Source organism: Polypterus senegalus, chromosome 7 (genome assembly GCF_016835505.1).
Source record: "Polypterus senegalus isolate Bchr_013 chromosome 7, ASM1683550v1, whole genome shotgun sequence".
In the NCBI taxonomy this organism is placed as follows: domain Eukaryota; kingdom Metazoa; phylum Chordata; class Cladistia; order Polypteriformes; family Polypteridae; genus Polypterus; species Polypterus senegalus.
This window is the reverse complement of record NC_053160.1, coordinates 110,340,566-110,360,004: the sequence shown is the minus strand read 5'-3', so window position 1 is coordinate 110,360,004 and position 19,439 is coordinate 110,340,566. Positions and strand designations below refer to the sequence as shown.

Below are 19,439 nucleotides of genomic sequence, written 5' to 3'. Positions count from 1 at the left end.
ACTACGCCTCCTCTGGACCACGAGAGGGCAGCTGCCCTGGCTGGTATGTGGACCACGGGAATGGAGCATGGAAGCTCAATCCTATAGGAGCCTGTGGTCACCACCGGCGGCGCCCAAACACCTGAGATGCCCTGGACCTCAGCACTTTCACCACACCCAGGGGTGCTGGCGGAAGGATTACCAGGGACACCCGGAGTACTTCTGGGTGCTCATGCGGCACTTCCACCACACCAGGAAGCGTCGCAGGAAACTCGTCAGGAGGCACCTGGAGCACTTACGGGTGAACACAAAAGGGGCCACCTCCCTCCATTCAGTGGCTGGAGTTAGGTGGAAGAGGACAGAGCTCGGAGGAAACAAGTGGAGGCGGTGAAGAAAGGCTTGGACATTGAGATGCCTGGACTGAGGGTGTGTGGTGCAAGGGCACTGGGTTGTGTGTGGGACACTTTTAAATATTGTAAATATGAATAAAGCTTGTGTGGTGTTTAAACCATCGGTGTCTGCCTGTCTGTGTCGAGGCTGGTCTCCACACTGTACATATTGGAATCGATTTGACAATTAAGAACTAAACCAAGTAAACACAGTGCCTGTAAGGCCAACATCATTTTGTAGCCTTTGCAGTAAAATAGAATTGTCAGTGGTGTCAAATGCTGCACTGAAGTCTAACAACATAATTACAGTGGAGTTTCCTTCATCAGAGGATATCAGAATGTTGTTTACAACCCACGTTAGTGCCTTTTCTGTACTATGACCAGTACGGAAACCAGACTGGAATTTCTCAAATAAATTGTAATGCATAAGGTTTGACAGGAGCTGATTGGCGACTACTTTTTCTAGTATTTTACAGAGAAAGGGTAAATTTGAAATTGGCCTATAATTATTTAGTATGTGTGGATCTAGGTCTTTTTAATGGTTTAATGACTGACACTTTTAGTGCATCAGGTACTGTGCCATGCAATAATGAACAATTGATAATGTTTAGAATAGGCACTGTACGAACATCCATTGCACTTTTTACTAGTTTTGTTGGCACTGGATCTAGGGAACAAGTAGTGGGTTTCATTTTAGAAATTAAAGTTAAGACTTCCTGCTCAGTTATAGGATTAAAATGACTAAAGTGCTGAATGCAGTGTGAGGCAGGGTCTGCTAAGCTAGTATGCGGTTTATACTATGATGCTGAGATCTGGGATCTTATATTTTTAATTTTCTCATTGAAGAAGTTCATAAAGTCTGTACTTCTAATATCTGTTGTTATTTTGCACTGTAGATCTGAATTTACATTTGTTAATTTAGCAACTGTTCTAAACAGTACCTGAGGATTTTTATTATTGCTATGTATTATTGTAGAATAGTATTCTGAGCAAGCTTTAAAGAGAGCTTTTTTTATATTTTTAACACTCTGTCCATGCAAATTGAAAGACATGTAGCTTTGTTGTTCTCCAACTGTGCTCCAGTTTTCGACAATCTAATTTAAGAGCTTGAGTGTTTTCATTAAGCCAGGGAGAGTTTCTATGTGCTTTGATCACTTTTGTTTTAAGGGGAGCCACTGTGTCCAGAGCATCTTTCAAGGTCACATTATAATGTGATGTTATCCATCCATCCATCCTCTTCCGCCTATCTGAGATCGGGTTGCGGGGGCAGCAGCTTGAACAAAATTGCCCAGACTTCCCTCTCCCTGGCCACTTCTTCTAGCTCTTCCGGGAGAATCCCAAGGCGTTCCTAGGCCAGCCGAGAGACATAGTCCCTCCAACGTGTCCTGGGTCTTCCCCGGGGCCTCCTCCCGGTTAGATGTGCCCGGAACACCTCACCAGTGAGGCGTCCAGGAGACATCTTGATCAGATGCCCGAGCCACCTCATCTGACTCCTCTCGATGCAGAGGAGCAGCAGCTCTACTCTGAGTCCCTTCCGGATGACTGAGCTTCTCACCCTATCTTTAAGGGAAAGTCCAGACACCCTACGGAGGAAACCCATTTCGGCCGCTTGTGTTCGCGATCTCGTTGTTTTGGTCACTAACCATAGCTCATGACCATAGGTGAGGGTAGGAACATAGATCGACCGGTAAATTGAGAGCTTTGCCTTGCGGCTCAGCTCCTTTTTCACCCCGACAGACCGATGCAGAGCCCGCATCCCTGCGGATGCTGCACCAATCCGCCTGTCGATCTCACACTCCATTCTTCCCTCACTCCTCCACTTCGGGCAGGATCTCACTCCCAATCCTGAGAGGGCATTCCACAACAACAACAACAACAGCATTTATTTATATAGCACATTTTCATACATAAAGTAGCTCAAAGTGCTTTACATAATGAGGAAAAGAAAAATATAAGACAAAATAAGAAATTCAAATAAGACATTAGTTAACATAGAAAAGGAGTAAGGTCAGATGGCTGGGGTGGACAGAAAAAACAAAAAAAAAACTCCAGACGGCTGGAGAAGAAATAAAATCTGCAGGGGTTCCAGGTCACAGGACCGTCCAGTCCCCTCTGGACATTCTACCTAACATAAATGAAATAGTCCTCTTTGTAGTTAGGGTTCTTACGGAGTCACTTGATGTTGAAGGTCATACAGACTTCTGGCTTTTAATCCATCCATCATTGTTGGAACATCATGGTGCTTTGAGTAGATGGTGGTGGCTTGCGCCACCACCCAAAGGATACCGGAAAACAGAAGAGAAAGTAGAGGTTAGTACAGATTTTAGTGCCACCATGAATAGTTATTATAATGAGTTGGATATACAGAGTATCAGGATTTTAATTACAGTGAAGTTATGAGAAGGCCTGAGGTATTATGGGTCCACAGCTCGCTGAGCAAAAGCCGTTTTTTAAAATAAATAATCACCACACTCGCGGCGGCTTAGTGAGGGGGCGTGGTGGCCATAGCAAGCCATGGGGCGATCTGCGGTGTCAGCGTTTCTCACCTAGTGCACAGGTGAGGGATTGCCCACATCCGTGATTGTTCCCATGGCTAATGTGCTGCAGCTGCTATGGCCCCTCGCAATATAAATTAAGCACGAGTCGGTTGGCAGAGAGAAAAAAGGAAAAGAAAGTACGGAGGTTACAGGGAGCGAGGGAGCAAGTCAGTCCAAGAGAGAGAGAGACACACGGTGCGTGTGTGGGCGAGTGAACGAGCGCTCGTGGGCAGCTGCGAGGAAGCTGGGTGTTAGGCCGGCACCCAAGTGTTGACGTTGAAGTCGCTCCCGCTGAGCGATCAGGTTTCGGGAGTGACCAGGGAAAGGCGACTGGCCTAGGAAGGCCGGAATGGCAGCGGGAGTCGGAAGGGTTGGTGATGGATTACCCAACGTGAGCATCCAGGCCATTGGGCTTGAACCAATTCTCGGGATTGGGATGAGTGCCAGACCAAAGCCAGGGATCGGGAGGTCTCCAGTCTCATGTGGATAGATGTAGGAGAAAAGGGCAGCTGCAGGGAGAGCAGTCTCACCTGTTGAAGGGCCCGTATGGGAGAAGCAGGTGAGACGCTAACCGAAAAGAAGCACCCAACTTGGCATTGTCATTTGTTTTAAAAACTGCTTCCTAAGGAACGTTTTAACCTCTGGTTTTATGGATTGTTTTTGTTTCTATTGTTTTTAACCTCCACGTTTTCTTTTAATGGGATTATTTATTTAATGACTCTTTTTTGAAAGCACTGCACTCTATTTGAACACTTTGTTTTGTTGATTGTTTTAAATAAAAGCTCTTTTGCACTTTTTGAACCATCCCCTTGCTATGTTGTTGCCTCCACTGTCAAGCTGATCATCCTCGCAGTGGAAGACCACGTGTAACAACACCTGCACAGGATTGGTACATCCGAATATCACACCTGCGTGACAGGTACAGGATGGCCACAACAACTGCCCGAGTCACACCAGGAACACACAATCCCTCCATCAGTGCTCAGACTGTCCGCAATAGGCTGAGAGAGGCTGGACTGAGGGCTTGTAGGCCTGTTGTAAGGCAGGTCCTTACGAGACATTACCGGCAACCACGCCGCCTATGGGCACAAACCCACCTTCGCTGGACCAGACAGGAGTGGCAAAAAGTGCTCTTCACTGATGAGTCACGGTTTTGTCTCACCAGGGGTGATGGACGGATTCGTGTTTATCGTCGAAGGAATTAGCGTTACACCGAGGCCTGTACCCTGGAGCGGGATCGATTTGGATCGATGACTAGGGCCATTCCCCCCAGAAATGTCCAGAAAGTTGCAGGTGCCTTGGTGGAAGAGTAGGGTAACATCTCACAGCAAGAACTGACAAATCTGGTCCAGTCCATGAGGAGGAGATGCACTGCAGTACTTCAAGCAGCTGGTGGCCACACCAGATACTGACGGGTACTTTTGATTTTGAGCCTCCCTTCATTCAGGGACACATTGTGAAACATTTTTAGTTTATGTCTTATGGTGTTGACTCTTTTAGTGTTCATACAAATATTTACACATTAAGTTTACTGAAAGTAAAAACAGTTGAAAGTCAGAGGACGTTTCTTTTTTTGCTGAGTATATAAGATAGGGTTAGGTTATTTAACGCTTTATAAACCATAAGCACAATTTTAAAGTCAATCCTGAATGACACAGGTAACCAATGTAGTGACATCAAACACTAGAGAGATGTGCTCAGATTTTCTTTTTCTAGTTAGGATTCTGGCAGCTGCATTCTGCTCTTTTTTGGGTAGTCCTGAGAGTGCGTTACAGTAATCTAGTCGACTGAAAAGAAATGAACTAATTTCTCAGCATATTTCAATGATATAAGATGATATATAATGATATATAATAACTTTTGCTATGTTTCTTAAGTGAAAAAATGCTGTCCTAGTGATCTGATTAATATGCGATTTAAAATTTAGATTACTGTCAACAGTTACCCCTAAGCTTTTTACCTCCGTCTTGACTTTTAATCCTAATGTATCCAGTTTATTTCTAATAGCCTCATTGTATCCATTATTGCCAATCACTAAGATTTCAGTTTTCTCTTTATTTAATTTGAGAAATTTACTATTCATCCATTCTGAGATACAAGTCAGACATTGTGTTAGTGAAGATTGGGGTCATCAAGTGCTATTGATAAATACAGCTGTGTGTCATCAGCATAGCTGTGGTAGCTCACGTTGTGTTCCACTCTTTTCCGGCTGAGGACCGTCTTGGATTTGGAGGTGCTAATTCCCATCCCAGCCGCTTCACACTCAGCTGCGAACTGATCCAGAGAGAGCTGATGATCACGGCCTGATGAAGCAATCAGGACAACATCATCTGCAAAAAGCAGTGACCCAATCCTGAGTCCACCTAACCGGATCCCCCCCGTTCCTCCAGCATCCGAGGTTCGACTATCCGACGTACCCTCCTCTCCAGGACCCCCGAATAGACTTTTCCAGGGAGGCTGAGGAGTGTAATCCCTCTGTAGTTGGAACACACCTTCCAGTCCCCTTTCCTAAAGAGGGGGACCACCACCCCAGTCTGCCAATCCAGAGGCACTGTCCCTGATGTCCATGCGATATTGCCGTGGCGTGTCATCCAAGACAGTCCTACAACATCCAGATCCTTGAGGAACTCCGGGCATATCTCATCCACCCTCGGGTCCCTGCCACCAAGGAGTTTTTTTTAACCACCTCAATGACCTCAGTCCCAGAGATGGGGGAGCCCACCCCCGAGTCCCCAGGCACTGCTTCCTCATTGGAAGGCATGTTAGTGGGATTGAGGAGGTCTTCGAAGTACTCCCCCTACCGACCCACGATGTCCTGAGTTGAGGTCAGCAGCGCACCATCCCCACCATATACAGTGTTGACACTGCACTGCTTCCCCCTCCTGAGATGCCGGATGGTGGACCAGAATCTCCTCGAAGCCGTCTGAAAGTCGTTCTCCATGGCCTCCCCAAACTCCTCCCACGTCCGAGTTTTTGCCTCAGCAACCACCAAAGCCGCATTCCGCTTGGCCTGCCGGTACCTATCAGCTGCCTTCAGAGTCCCACAGTACAAAAAGGTCCTACAGCACTCCTTCTTCAGCTTGACGGCATCCCTCACCGCTGGTGTCCACCAACGGATTTGGGGATTGCCGCCATGACAGGCACCAACCCCTTACGGCTACAGCTCCGGTCAGCCGCCTCAAGAATAGAAGCACGGAACATGGCCCATTCGGAATCAATGTCCCCCACCTCCCTTGGGACGTGGTTGAAGTTCTGCCGGAGGTGGGAGTTGAAGCTACTTCTGACAGGGGATTCTGCCAGACGTTCCCAGCAGACCCTCACAACACGTTTGGGCCTACCAGGTCTGACCGGCATCCTCCCCCACCATCGAAGCCTACTCACCACCAGGTGGTGATCAGTTGACGGCTCCGCCCCTTTCTTCACCTGAGTGTCCAAGACATGTGGCCACAGGTCCGACGACACAACCACAAAGTCGATCATCGAACTGAGGCCTAGGGTGTCCTGGTGCCAAGTGCACATATGAACACCCCTATGCTTAAACATGGTGTTCGTTATGGACAATCCGTGACGATCACAGAAGTCCAATAACAAAACACCGCTCGGGTTCATATCGGGGGGTCCATTCCTCTCAATCACTCCCTTCCAGGTCTCACTGCCATTGCCCACGTGAGCATTGAAGTCTCCCAGCAGAATGAGGGAGTCCCCAGAAGGTATGCCCTCTAGCACCCCCTCCAGGGACTCCAAAAAGGGTGGATACTCCAAACTGCTGTTTGGCGCATATGCACAAACAACATTTAGAACCCGCCCTCCCTCCCGAAGGCAGAGGTAGGCTACCCTCTCGTCCACCGGGGTAAACCCAAAAGGTCCCCGCCTTCGGCCACCACCCAGCTCACACTACACCCGACCTCCTTGACCCCTCCCATAGGCGGTGAGCCCTTGGGAAGGGGGACCCACTTTGCCTCTTCGGGCTGTGCCCAGCTGAGCCCCATTGGTGCAGGCCCGGCCACCAGGCGCTCTCCATCGAGCCCCACCTCCAGGCCTGGCCGGTGACCTGCGTCCGGGCAAGGGAAAACGTTGTCCAAAGTTTTGATTCATCATTGGAGGTTTGTTGAACCGTTCTTTGTCTCATCCCTTACCTAGGACCAGTTTGCCTTGGGTAACCCTACCAGGGGCATAAAGCGCCAGACAACAGAGCTCCTAGGATCATTGGGACACACAAACCCCTCCACCATGATAAGGTGACGAATCAAAGAGGGGATGTGATGTTAGCTGATCTAAATTGTTGTCTATGTTTACATTTGATGTTAACTGATCTAAATGGTTTTCCACAATTACACTCAACTTACTCAAAGTATCTATAAATTTTGAAGCAGAATTTCAATCTAGATGTCGCACTGTCTTTGTTTTAATCTGTGGGTTGGACAGGACTAAATCAAATGTAATTAAGTAGTGTTTGGAAATAACTTCATTTAATGGAGTAATATTCAACTTTGTAAGTTATAATTAAATCTAATGTGTGGTTATGATTATGAGTTGGACCTTTGACAATGTGACAAAATCCTACTGAATTTAACAAATAGGTAAAACATTTGCTAAAAGTGTCAGTTTCCACATCAATGTACAGTATACATTAAAATCCCTCATCAGTAATACTTGATCGTAATTTATAGCCAAATCAGATAAAAGGTTGCTAAATTCAGTCATGAACAATGAATATGGCCCTGGTGGTCTGTAGACTAGCACTATAATTGTGTTGGAATATGTTTTAATATTTAAAATGAAGGTCTCAAAGAATGTAAAGTGGCCTAAATTTTTGTCGTGATTTGAATTTTGTTATAATGAATTATTCCAAGGCTTACTCCTCGACCAGAATCTCTAGAATTATGAAGGAACGAGTATCCATCTGGTGTCGCCTCAGCTAGGGGAACAGTGTCACATTTTCTAAGCCAGGTTTCAGTGAGAATGCATAGATCAGATTTTGTACTTAATATAATATCATTTACCAAAACAGCTTTACTGTCAGGAGAGCGAATGTTCAATAAGCAGCATTTAAAACTGCATGCTTTTTTCTGAACTGGTGATATTTTTTGTTTTAATTTGAATTCAATTTCTATTACAGGTGCCCCTGGTGGAGGGTCTGGTTTTATGCCTTGGTCTAATTATACACCCTGTTGTTTGGTTAAGTAATTTAAGGTTTGCATCAAGACTAAATTTACTGGATGCCCCACAACAGGAATTATGGCTAACAGGTAGGATAAACAGCCTGTGATTTAAGATCACATGACTGTGGCCTGGATGGTGCTCTAATCAGTCAACCAGGAAGTTTTGCAGCCATATTTTTGGAGGGGATCTTATGTATTATCCCGTTAGGATGAAGACCATCTCTTTTGAAAAATCCAGGCCTTTCCCAAAAGTCATCCCAGTTGTTCACAAATGCTATGGTTTTATTTGCACACCAGGGGCCTCATGTATAACGCTGTGCGTAGAACTCGCACTATAACATGGCGTAAGCACAAAAGCCGAAATGTGCTTACGCACAGAAAAATCCAGATGCAGGAATCTGTGCGTACTCCAACTTCCGTGTTCTTCCGTTACATAAATCCCGATTAGCGTGAAAACTAACGCTCGTGCACGCGCATTATGTAACGCCCCAAATCCTCCCAGAATTACGCCTATTTGAATATGCAAATCAATATAAATCGCCCTTAAGCGCAGCCTTCTGTGAAAAGACAATGGGAAAAGCACGGGGAAAATATAAGAATTTCAGCGAATACCAAGTGGAGGCAAAGGAAAAAACATACTATTTGTTCAAATAAACCGTGGTATAATCAACAAAATGAAGTTGATCGAGTGACATAGCGTGTTGGAGAAACTTGAAAGCTCACATTCACAAAATCGCACAGTGCCAGAAATAAAAAAGAAGTCACATATCAAAGTTGCCGTGAAAAGAAGAGTTGTAAGCCCACTGTCTGAGTGTCATATGAAAGTTTATTAGGGTACAGAGAAAAAGGCACGGTGGGGAAAAAGCACGAAATGTCAACTTTAATCTCGAATTTTCCACTTTAATCACGTAGTTTATTTTGTCATTTAGTAGAACATTATAAACTTCATCTTAAAATCGTTTAATTAACCAGTTTCTCAAAATTACATCGTAATTAAAGTAGCACGTTAAATGCTTTGTTTTGTATTTGATCTTCTACTGTATGTGATCTATGTGTGTGGATCACTACTTGCTTCTTAAACTGGCTCTCTTCCTCCAACTGGACACAGAGTCCATTACATTTGTGATATTACAGCTCTCTGAATAACTAAAATACTGAGATGTATACGTGATGTCATTTTCATGATGATAGGAGCTAAAGCACATTATTAAACATGTGTTTCATGAGCCTGTGCTCATGACAAGCATTATCTTTTGTCGAAATTTGTCGCTGCGTTTTTAGCTGTGTTGTTATTTTCTCTTTCTGTTTTATATTCAATATATATTGGCGTAGCGCCCAAGAGTCCTTGCTTTTCTTTCCCCAAGTAACCGATCGCCATACAATCAGCTCTGTAATAGGCGTTAAGCCATCTGTAAGCTTAGCGCCGATTCTTCAAAACGTTTAAAGAACATTGAAATATCTTCTTAGTACATGTTTAATTATTCTATCCTTCACGACACTCCCAGTGAAGAATATAGATTATTTAAATGAAGTTAAAGTTTTATGTGTATAATTTAACAAACATATTTTGCTTCATTTCACCTTAAAAATGATATCGTCATCATATGTAAATACGCGCTTTATAAAGTGGCCCAGGTTGTGAGATATTATAACTGTAGTGCAAGTTTACAGTGGGGTGATTGTACTTATAAGTACAAACCGTTCTACAAGGAGCAATTGATTGAGTGCATTTAAAGTTCTTGGGATTAAACTGTTTCTGAACCGCAAGGTCCGTACAGGAAAGGCTTTAAAACATTTTGCAGTGGCAGAGACAGCGTGTGCTTAATGCCGTATACCGATAATTCTCTTTACGATCAGCTGCTGCTGTGATTCACACTCAGATACAGTGATATAAATACTCTGAGTTGTGCAGTGAGAGTAATATGGAAAAAGATGATCCGCTGTGGCAACTCCTAACGGGAGGAGCTGAAAGAAGAAGAAGAAGTAGAAGAAAAAAAAGTAAGAGTAACAACACTAAAGCAGTTATGGTATTTGGAATACTATGGCTGTTCCCTGGACCATTATATTGTTACGAGTTAATTACAATCAGATGCATTGCACTAATAAACAATATGCGGTTAGTTTCTGTGTATTTATAAAGCCGCGTCATGAAAATAATGAGTAATCACACAAGAACAGTACCATTGCTTTGGCGCTGGGTGCCGCCAGTTTGCAAAACCGGCGGAGAACTTGCGTACGACAAGGCATGAGGTACCGTGGAAAAGTGCGTGGCTTTACGCCAAGTGTAGGTTTTATACATCGCGATTTGAACGTGGAAAAGTTCTTACGCAACATTTCTGTGCGTTCGCACCGTTTATACATGAGGCCCCAGGTTTCTAGCCAGCAGTGAAGGGAATGCAATCTGCTATAAATCACATCCCCTCTTTATAATCTTGGTAAGGGGCCAGATACAACTAAATTCTGATATTTTCTTTTAGCTGTGGTGCATAGAGAGATGAAGTTCCTCTTTAATAACTTCGATTGCTGTAAATAAATATGTTTAGTGCCAACATGCAGCAATATGGTAGATACTTCATTTTCTGCGACATGGTCCAATGCGGCCTCTATGTCAGAACTCTTGGCCCCTTGGAGGTATTTAACGTTAACTGCCGGTTTAACATATTTTGGAATTCAAACATTTTGCACTATGGAATCGCCAATTATGAGCACTTTCTTATTCTCAGTTTCCACAGCGGCGCTGGGGAGTGCTGAGAATCTGTTCTGGCTCCGAATTGGTAACCTGGGTGCAGAGGGACAAAATTTTGGCTTCTTAGACCCCCGTCTTACTGTTACCCACTCGCCCTGTGGCTGAATTGGTGCTGTTGACTTTGGCTACGCACTGACTGCAGTGGGACCTGGAGAAACCAAAGCAGAATCAGAAGTAGCCGAATCGTCTAAACAAACCAAGTCGATCCAATTTTCAGTTTGCCTAATTGCTATCAGGTTCCTAGCGTGGTCCTCCAATTCGCACATTTTCCCAACCAACTCTAAATTAACTAAACACTTTTGGCAGGTGAAGCTGTCTACACTGTCAGCTGGAAAATCTGAACTGTACATGCTGCGGGACACACAACATATAAACATGCCCTTAACGGGCAGAGAGCAGATAGAACTTACGTTTAGCGCTGATATCATTTTCTCCATTTTTTAGTAACTTCGGTGCTTTGGCACTTTCTGTGATCAGCTGAATCATTAACAGACCGTTGGCTTCGAGTTTCCACTACCCGCCAAGCGATCGACTTTGATTTCTCACTGCCGGTTATTTCTGTCAAGAGTATTCTAAGTTGCACCGTTGTAGTCCGCTTTAAGAGTGGAGAATTGTTTAGCTGTTTTCTTTTAAAAGACTGCTCTTTTTTGCAAACAGAATGAATAAAATGCATGTTCATGTTCCTGCCTTGTTTCTTAATACATTTCTTGCAAGTTAAATCACTTTGTTTGGTTGCTTCCTTTTTGGTGTGTGTTTTTTTGCTGAAGCTTTTCTTTTAGGTGGAATTAGTCTGTGTGTGTGTTCAGGAATTTAACAGTCCCAGTAAATCAGCATGTTGTTTGTTGTTAGTGGGAGCTGATAGCCTATGGGAAGAAACTCCTAATCAGTCTGGCAGTCCTGCACTGCATACTGCTGTAGCATTTTCCAGAGGGCAAAAATTTGAACAGTCCCATTTCTCTGACTATCTTAGTAACTCTCCTAAGGCAGCCTGATAAGCCCAGATCTTGTATAGATGGAAGGGTAGTTCCGATGATTTCTTCTGCTGTTTTCACCATGCAGGAAGGACTTCTGATCTGAAACCGTGCAGCTGCCATACTGGACTATGAGGCTGCTAGTCAAGATGCTTTCTGTAGTGCATGTGTAGAATGTTGTGAGGACAGGAGAGGAGAGGAGAGGAGAGGGGAGATTTACTGTCCTCATCTGTCACAGAAAGTGAAAGCACTGCTGCTCTTTATCTTGACAAGGGAGATGGTGTTTATATTCCATGTAAAATAAAAAAAATATAAATATAAAAAATAAAAATATTAATTTTTTCTCCAGCCGTCTGGAGTTTTTTTGTTTTTTCTGTCCCCCCTGGCCATTGAACCTTACTCTTATTCGATGTTAATTAATGTTGATTTATTTTGTTTTATAATTGTGTCTTTCATTTTTCTATTCTTTAATATGTAAAGCACTTTGAGCTACTGTTTGTATGAAAATGTGCTATATAAATAAATGTTGTTGTTGTTGATGTCAGGTCATCCATGATGTGCACCCCCAGGAACTTGGTGTTTTTTTTTTTTTCACACTCCACAGTGATGCCATGGATTATAAATTGAGTATGTGCTATGTGTTTCCTACTGAAGTGAACAATGATCTCCTTTGTCTTGTTGACATTCAGCAACAAGTTGCTGCTGTCACACCAGACAAGTTCCAGACGAGTTGGTTCACTTCCTTTTTGTATGCAGAGTCATCATTGTTGCTTATGATGCCCACCATACTCGTGTTGTCTGCGAATCTGATGGTGTGATTCGAGTCAAGAATAAAATTGAATAAAAAAAAAAAAATAAAATTCAGTTTTATTCAAGAATCCAAAAATAAAACTGAAGAAATAAAAATCATTCAAATAAAATGTTGATGTGAATGTCCGTGTTTGAGGAAAAGTAACATCCACCACATTATGCTCCTGTTTGCTCAACAAGACACCAAGAAGAAATGACTGAGCTACAATTTGTATGTACAGTATGCTTTTATCCTTTCAGCGCTAACTTTTACATGTACCATAAATTTACACAGGATGTTACAGACTCATATCAAATATATGTTTTTATTATATGATAATAATAATAGCACTTCTATACTCAAAGTGCTAAATGCAGAGAAGATGCGAGATTCAGACCTATTATCTCGAGGTTGCTAAGCGGTAGCGTTTCCACTGCTCCAGGTGCGTAGATCTGAGATGTAACAGCGTTACCACTGTGACAGCTAGTTTAAAATGGAACGTGCAAGCACACGTGTGTGAACATCTTTAACTTTGTACCGACTGATAGTTGGGCTTCATCATCATGTCAATTGACCAATTTCTTTTTCTTTGGTTTTATCTATACTAATAAAAGGGAAAGCCCTTACTGACTTACTCACTCACTCATCAAAAATTCTCCAACTTCCCGTATAGGTAGAAGGCTGAAATTTGGCAGACTTATTCCTTACAGCTTATTTACAAAAGTTAAGCAGGTTACATTTCGAAATTCTACGCGTAATGGTCATAACGGTCGACAACGTCCGCCATGTTGAACTTTCTTATTTATGGCCCCATCTTCACGAAATTTGGTAGGCGACTTCCCTGCACTAACCAAAACCTATGTACGTACTTATTTCAGTGGTATGATGCCTCTGTCGGCCGCCATATTGAACTTTTCAACGGTCTTTGTTACTTATGGGCCCATCTTCGAAAAATTTGGTACGCGGGTTCCCAATGCTAACTGAATCCTACTTACGTACATATATACGTCCATAGCCTGCAGCTCGGTCACTGTGTGAGGCGGTGTTGGGTCCCCCATCCCAACGCCTCCCACGTTGTTGGCTGCCTGCCTACATAAGGCCGTCCGTCGCTCCGGTCTCTACATTCCCTTCCTTGCTTCGCCACGGGATTCACGTCTCCCTGCTGATAACTACAGCCTTTTTATTTAATCCACGGCTTCTCTGGTGTTTTATTGTTCATTTATTACGATTATAGTTATTGTGTGGGTATTTTACACTTACTTTACATTGTTCAGGTACCCATTTCCTTTATCATTCCAACCGTACCCCCATTAACATGTCTGTTGAGGTGATCACAATCGATCAAAGAACTGTCACTTACCAAGTGGTTTCCATGCCTGGAGATCGCACCTACCTTTTCTATTCTCTTTGTTACATATTGCACGGCCATATCAGGCTCACTCTTGATATCCGGAGGAACATTGTGTCTTATGTATTGAATGACTGGGACAGGTTCAAGGTATGGACTGATGACAGTACAGGAGATAATTATACTACACAGGAGCACTATAAGAGTGAAATGCTTAAGCCCTTCACCTATGCATCTGCCGCTGAATTGTTTGGTTGTTGCTTTTAAGTGTACCAAAATGGCCAAATATTTTACACCTTTTGACAACCGCCAATGCATCTAAAACATCTTAGATTGACAGGTGACGATTTAAGTAGTGTACACTTTGATGTTTATGAATGTTTAAACTCTCAAAAGCTGGATGTGAAGTTATCGATGAAACCGGTTGTATACTTACAACGCTTGACAGATGCCGAATGTCTCTTCAGCACAAGTCCTACAAATACTGTCGTAATTGAAACAAACCATGAAACTCAAACCGATTATGACAGCAGCAATCCAAGCTGTGAGATCTGAAACAAGATCCAACTGTACGTTGCATGCTCAAGAGTAAGCTCAGTGCACAGCTTGGTCATATTACAACCGGAGGGTCGAACTCACAATGTGGTATACAAAGAGATCCTTAACAAATAATTATTGGTATATTTTCCCTCAGTTTAAAAAGGTTTCATTTTCTTCTTAATAAAAATTTTAAGGCAGTACTTCGCCACTGCGAAGTGCGGGTATTTTGCTAGTTCTTCAATAAAAGCATACTTGTTCTGTTACACCTTTTGTAAAAGTGTTTATTGGATATTTGGGCTTCAGTCTTCACATCCTACACTTCACCTCAGCACTATGTTGTCATTGCTATAACATATGAAAACATTTTCTGTTTTGGCTGTGTGTTCAGCATTTCTTGTCTCGCAATTCCCTCTGTCACTTTATATTTACACAGATCGTTGTAGCCACAGAACTCACATGAAATGTATGTATTTCAAATCACGGTATTTCATTAACTATATAATTCCTTACGAACACATTGTCAGGTAAACACTTCAACACTGACTTCAGCTGTGAGGATTACAGCAGGGCAAGGCCTTCATCTGACTGAATTTTAGCAGTCTGCATTCTGCTAATCCAAACATTTGCAGAACAAACGCGGGCAATTAGCACAGTAAAAAGGAGCTATAAGCTTCTTGGAGTATGTTAGTAAGAGCAGCCGCACATAACTGTACTTATTTTCCATATGGGCCATGGTCAGATGGAGTGTTGCAGATATAGCATCATTGACAGAGCAGATAAGGCAGTATGCAAACTGAAGTGGATCGAATGTTGCAGGGAGTTTGAATGTTATATGGTCTTTGACGAGCCTTTTAGAACACTTCACCATGATAGGGTTGAGAGCTATAGGATGATAGTCAATGAGTGTTGATGCTGGTGATTTCCTTGGCATTGGGATGATAGTATTTGTGTTTATGTCCCTAATGGGTAATTCTTTTAAAAGACAGTGGATTTGGTGCAGAATAGGATACTGTCTGTTGTTTCAACAGTCCTCCTGGAAGATGACTTTTCTTTTGCTTGCAGGCAAGGTTTACTACTTACATACAAATGAACTTGCATACTTTTAGGTTGGGGCAAGCAAATCATCCACAGAAGCTGGCAAACACTACAATGTGAAGAGTAGTATACATGGAGAATTCTAAACTGAGTATAAACCAGCCTCCAAATAAATCTGTCAGCTGGTGTTTGAGAGCTAGTCATATGTTTTGCTCCAGAGCTTTTGATTTTAAGATAATAATGCTTGCAAATTACATTTTTGACATCAAGGTCTATTTTTACTATACTTTTATGGAAACCAAAATAAACCCAAACCACAGGCTTAAACTTGAGCAGGCCATTAGTAGGGGTGGGAGTTGACCAAAACCTCTTAATTCGATATTACAATGATTTTTGCATGCTGATAGATATGTATTAAATTTTTTTAAATATTGTATTTGTCTATGCATTGCAATTCAGTATTGTAGTTTATTTGTTTTTTATTGAAAAGAAGTCATTGTGAATAATACAATTAAATATATATTTTAAAGTGTTTTTATTGAGTCAACAGGTAGACTTCATAACTGCATTTCTAACAATAGAAATGCATGGAATTAAGAAATTTTATACTGGCAGTAGCATATCATGTACACTGTTCCATCAGGTTAGCACATCACATAGCATTTAATGTTTATACATAGCATTTAATGTGAGGAAAGCTGACCACCTGAGCTGCAACAAACGCATTCACCACATTTTGAGTGACTAACATGGGCTCATTTTCTTCATTTCACCATTTCTCAGTGACGTTGTGAAGGAGCTTGGCCATGTTAACTCTGGTATGACTTTGGTTTTCAGCTAAGGTTTGTAGGGCATAAGAGGATACGCACCATCTTTCAGTTATATGATGTGATGTTACAGTAACATGATACTATGTGGCTTTCGAAGTCCATGATTCACACGTGAGGGTCTTAAAAGAGTAACTGTTTTAATTCTAATTGTTTTGTGTTGGTAAAGCTCTATATTACTCTACTTTCCCCATTTGTATTATTTATGTGTAGCCTTTGTCAGAATGCCTGAAATCTCACAGACCTACCACTCTTTATTAGATATTGTAGTATATAAATTCTCCACCCCTTACGTTCTACATTTATAACCTCAGGCAATTAGATGTAGTAGAAGACAAGCAGGAGTTAAGTTACAACTTTAAATAATGTATTATTGATAATATTCATAATAATAACAATAAGCAAAGTACAAATTAATATTGCCAACCATACAACCTAATAAATGCTGATATGTAGTTTCAGGTGGCACACAGACTTGTTTGTTACTTAAAATGTCTCTAGTTACGGCACCATTTTTGGTCAGCTTTCTTCAGAACAGGCCACATGCCTGTCTCAATATGGCTGCTGAGCTGTGTTCTTCATTGTGTTGTCCTTTTCATGGAAATGGTGGGAGATGCTCTTTCATGATGATGGTATAAGAGAGATAGGGAGGGGTAAAGCAAGCAAATTTAGAGATTCTCTGTCCTAACCCTACAGCCAAAAGGGCGTTGTTACACTTAATGGCTTCTGATTTAACACCAAACAGGCAACCTTAGACCAATAGAATTCCAGTGTGTCAAAATGGTTTCACACCTGCCCCCAATACCATTTGTTAAGCTGATACTTGCCAGATAGGTAATTTGGCTTTCCTGTGGGGGTTGATTGAGGGAGTCCTGCAGCGAGTCACTTGCCAAACTGGTTTTAGACACTTCCCCCGACCCCTGTCATAAAATTACAAAGACTCAGTCCTAAAGACTGGGGGGTGATTCTTAACCATCAAACCATTGCTGTTCTTATCAATAATGTAACACTAATATTACATTGCCTTGTCTAAGTTCCAAATAAAGACATATTAAACATTTATCAACTTATATACAAAATTTCACACCACAACACCGATTTAGCCTTGTTGTATATTTCAGGAACTGCTGTACCGAAGAAAAAGTATTGGAATGGAGTAACATACCTCACCTCGATAATATGAATCATGTGGAATCCTGGATTCCCAACAGCAGCATAGAGACAAAGGGCCTTGCAAATAAGATGTACGATAGACTTGGATATCCATTTTGCCTTATCACAACTGCTGGGGAGTTTATTTAAAGTTTTGTCCAAAATTTAGTGATTGCTTGTAAACTGTTACTATGACATCAATGCCTGGTCGATTGCAACTCTTATTTAACTGTCTGTAGTAATTAATTACATACTTTAGTTTATGCGTGGTTGTACACAGTTACAATTTGTTTATTGGAGTAGCATTTTTTTTCTTTTATAAATACAGATTTTTAATCTGCCTGGTGATCCAGTAATTGCCATAATTAAAATTCGCGATTTATAAATTAATCAGGCGGCACGGTGGCGCAGTGGTAGCGCTGCTGCCTCGCAGTTAGGAGACCCGGGTTCGCTTCCCGGGTCCTCCCTGCGTGGAGTTTGCATGTTCTCCCGTGTCTGTGTGGGTTTCCTCCGGGCACTCCGGTTTCCTCCCACAATCCAAAGACATGCCGGTTAGGTGGATTGGCGATTCTAAATTGGCCCTAGTGTGTGCTTGGTGTGTGGGTGTGTTTGTGTGTGTCCTGCGGTGGGTTGGCACCCTGCCCAGGATTGGTTCCTGCCTTGTGCCCTGTGTTGGCTGGAACCCTGTATTCGGATTCAGCGGGTTTGAAAATGGATGGATGGATGGATAAATTAATCAGCTTATTCCCCACACCCCTACCTTTTAGTATGGAAATTTATGCAGCAATGGTAACCTTTTGTGGGGATGTAGAAGCAATACATTTTGTTATATATGGAAGAAATCAATATTCTTAACTAAAGAAAGAAACATATCCTCTACTACGACAAGTCTGATAAAACCTCTTTGAGTCAGTAATCAGGCAGGATGAAGCCTGTGCATTGCATTTTTAATTACTCCTCAGCAAATGCTGAAGAGGGAGCATTCATTGTAATACTCTATTACAGAATGGTCAAAGAAGTAAGGGAAGAGGTCTATTTTATAAACAACTGATTTTAATAAAAGTGCTGATTAAAGCATGCATTTACTCTGATTGGTTTATTGGTTTATACCCCAATAACTAAATAAAAGTCCATTCTTTCACACTCTTTTTCCTCTCATATTTATATTTCTAAACGTTTTTGGGATTCCCCACAACGAAATGACACGCCAAAGAGCATCCCAAAGCATGATAGCTGCGTCTGCGGAAGACCATTTCTCTGTTGCTGCGGCAACCGCGGGCTTCCAGTGCTACAGGGGCTCACAGCAAAAGCAAATCCAAGCCAACTGTGGTTGCGCTATAAGTGCCTGTCGTCAATGGGTGATGCAAGGAACATTATAAATGCAGGCAACAGTATTACTTGGCCACGACCCTGCCTGATTGCTGTGGCTATGTTTAAGAGAGTGGTAGATCCCGCTACAATAAGTAACTATGCTGTTCCTGTTTCAAGCTGAATAAAGCTGGTTTTGCTAAAGTACTGAGACTCAGCCTTGAGTGTTTTGGAGTGCAAGACAGGGACTCGCACGTCACAGTATATATAATCAAGGTGCACTGCAAACCAAAATATTTAACTACTGTTACCTCTAAATTGTTTTCTCACATACACAAGTACCAATAAAATTCCTTGCCTCTACATTGCCAAAAATGGCACATCAGATCGGTTAGCATGTGTTGCAGCAATTCCTATATCCAAGCAGGGTGTAAAAAATGCCATATAGAAAAACAATCCAGAAAAGAAATCTGATACTAGTCCTCAGTGTATCAGTGATGTATAACATATATGTTGCAGTGATTTACAGATAGTGATGTCTGGTACAATGTACTAGTCAGTCTAAATTGTCATGTTGAACTAGCTCTGGATAGCGACTGAAACAGTAAGATTGCGAGGACAATTGGCTCAGACTGTGGAACTCAAGAACACAGAC

General features: G+C 42.3%; 1 protein-coding gene across 1 annotated transcript in view; it reads left to right on the top strand.

Moving 5' to 3' along the window:
• The window catches only part of pigo (phosphatidylinositol glycan anchor biosynthesis, class O), a 232,297-nt gene that overhangs the window by 68,673 nt on the left and 144,185 nt on the right, over positions 1 to 19,439 (top strand). The window lies entirely within an intron of this gene.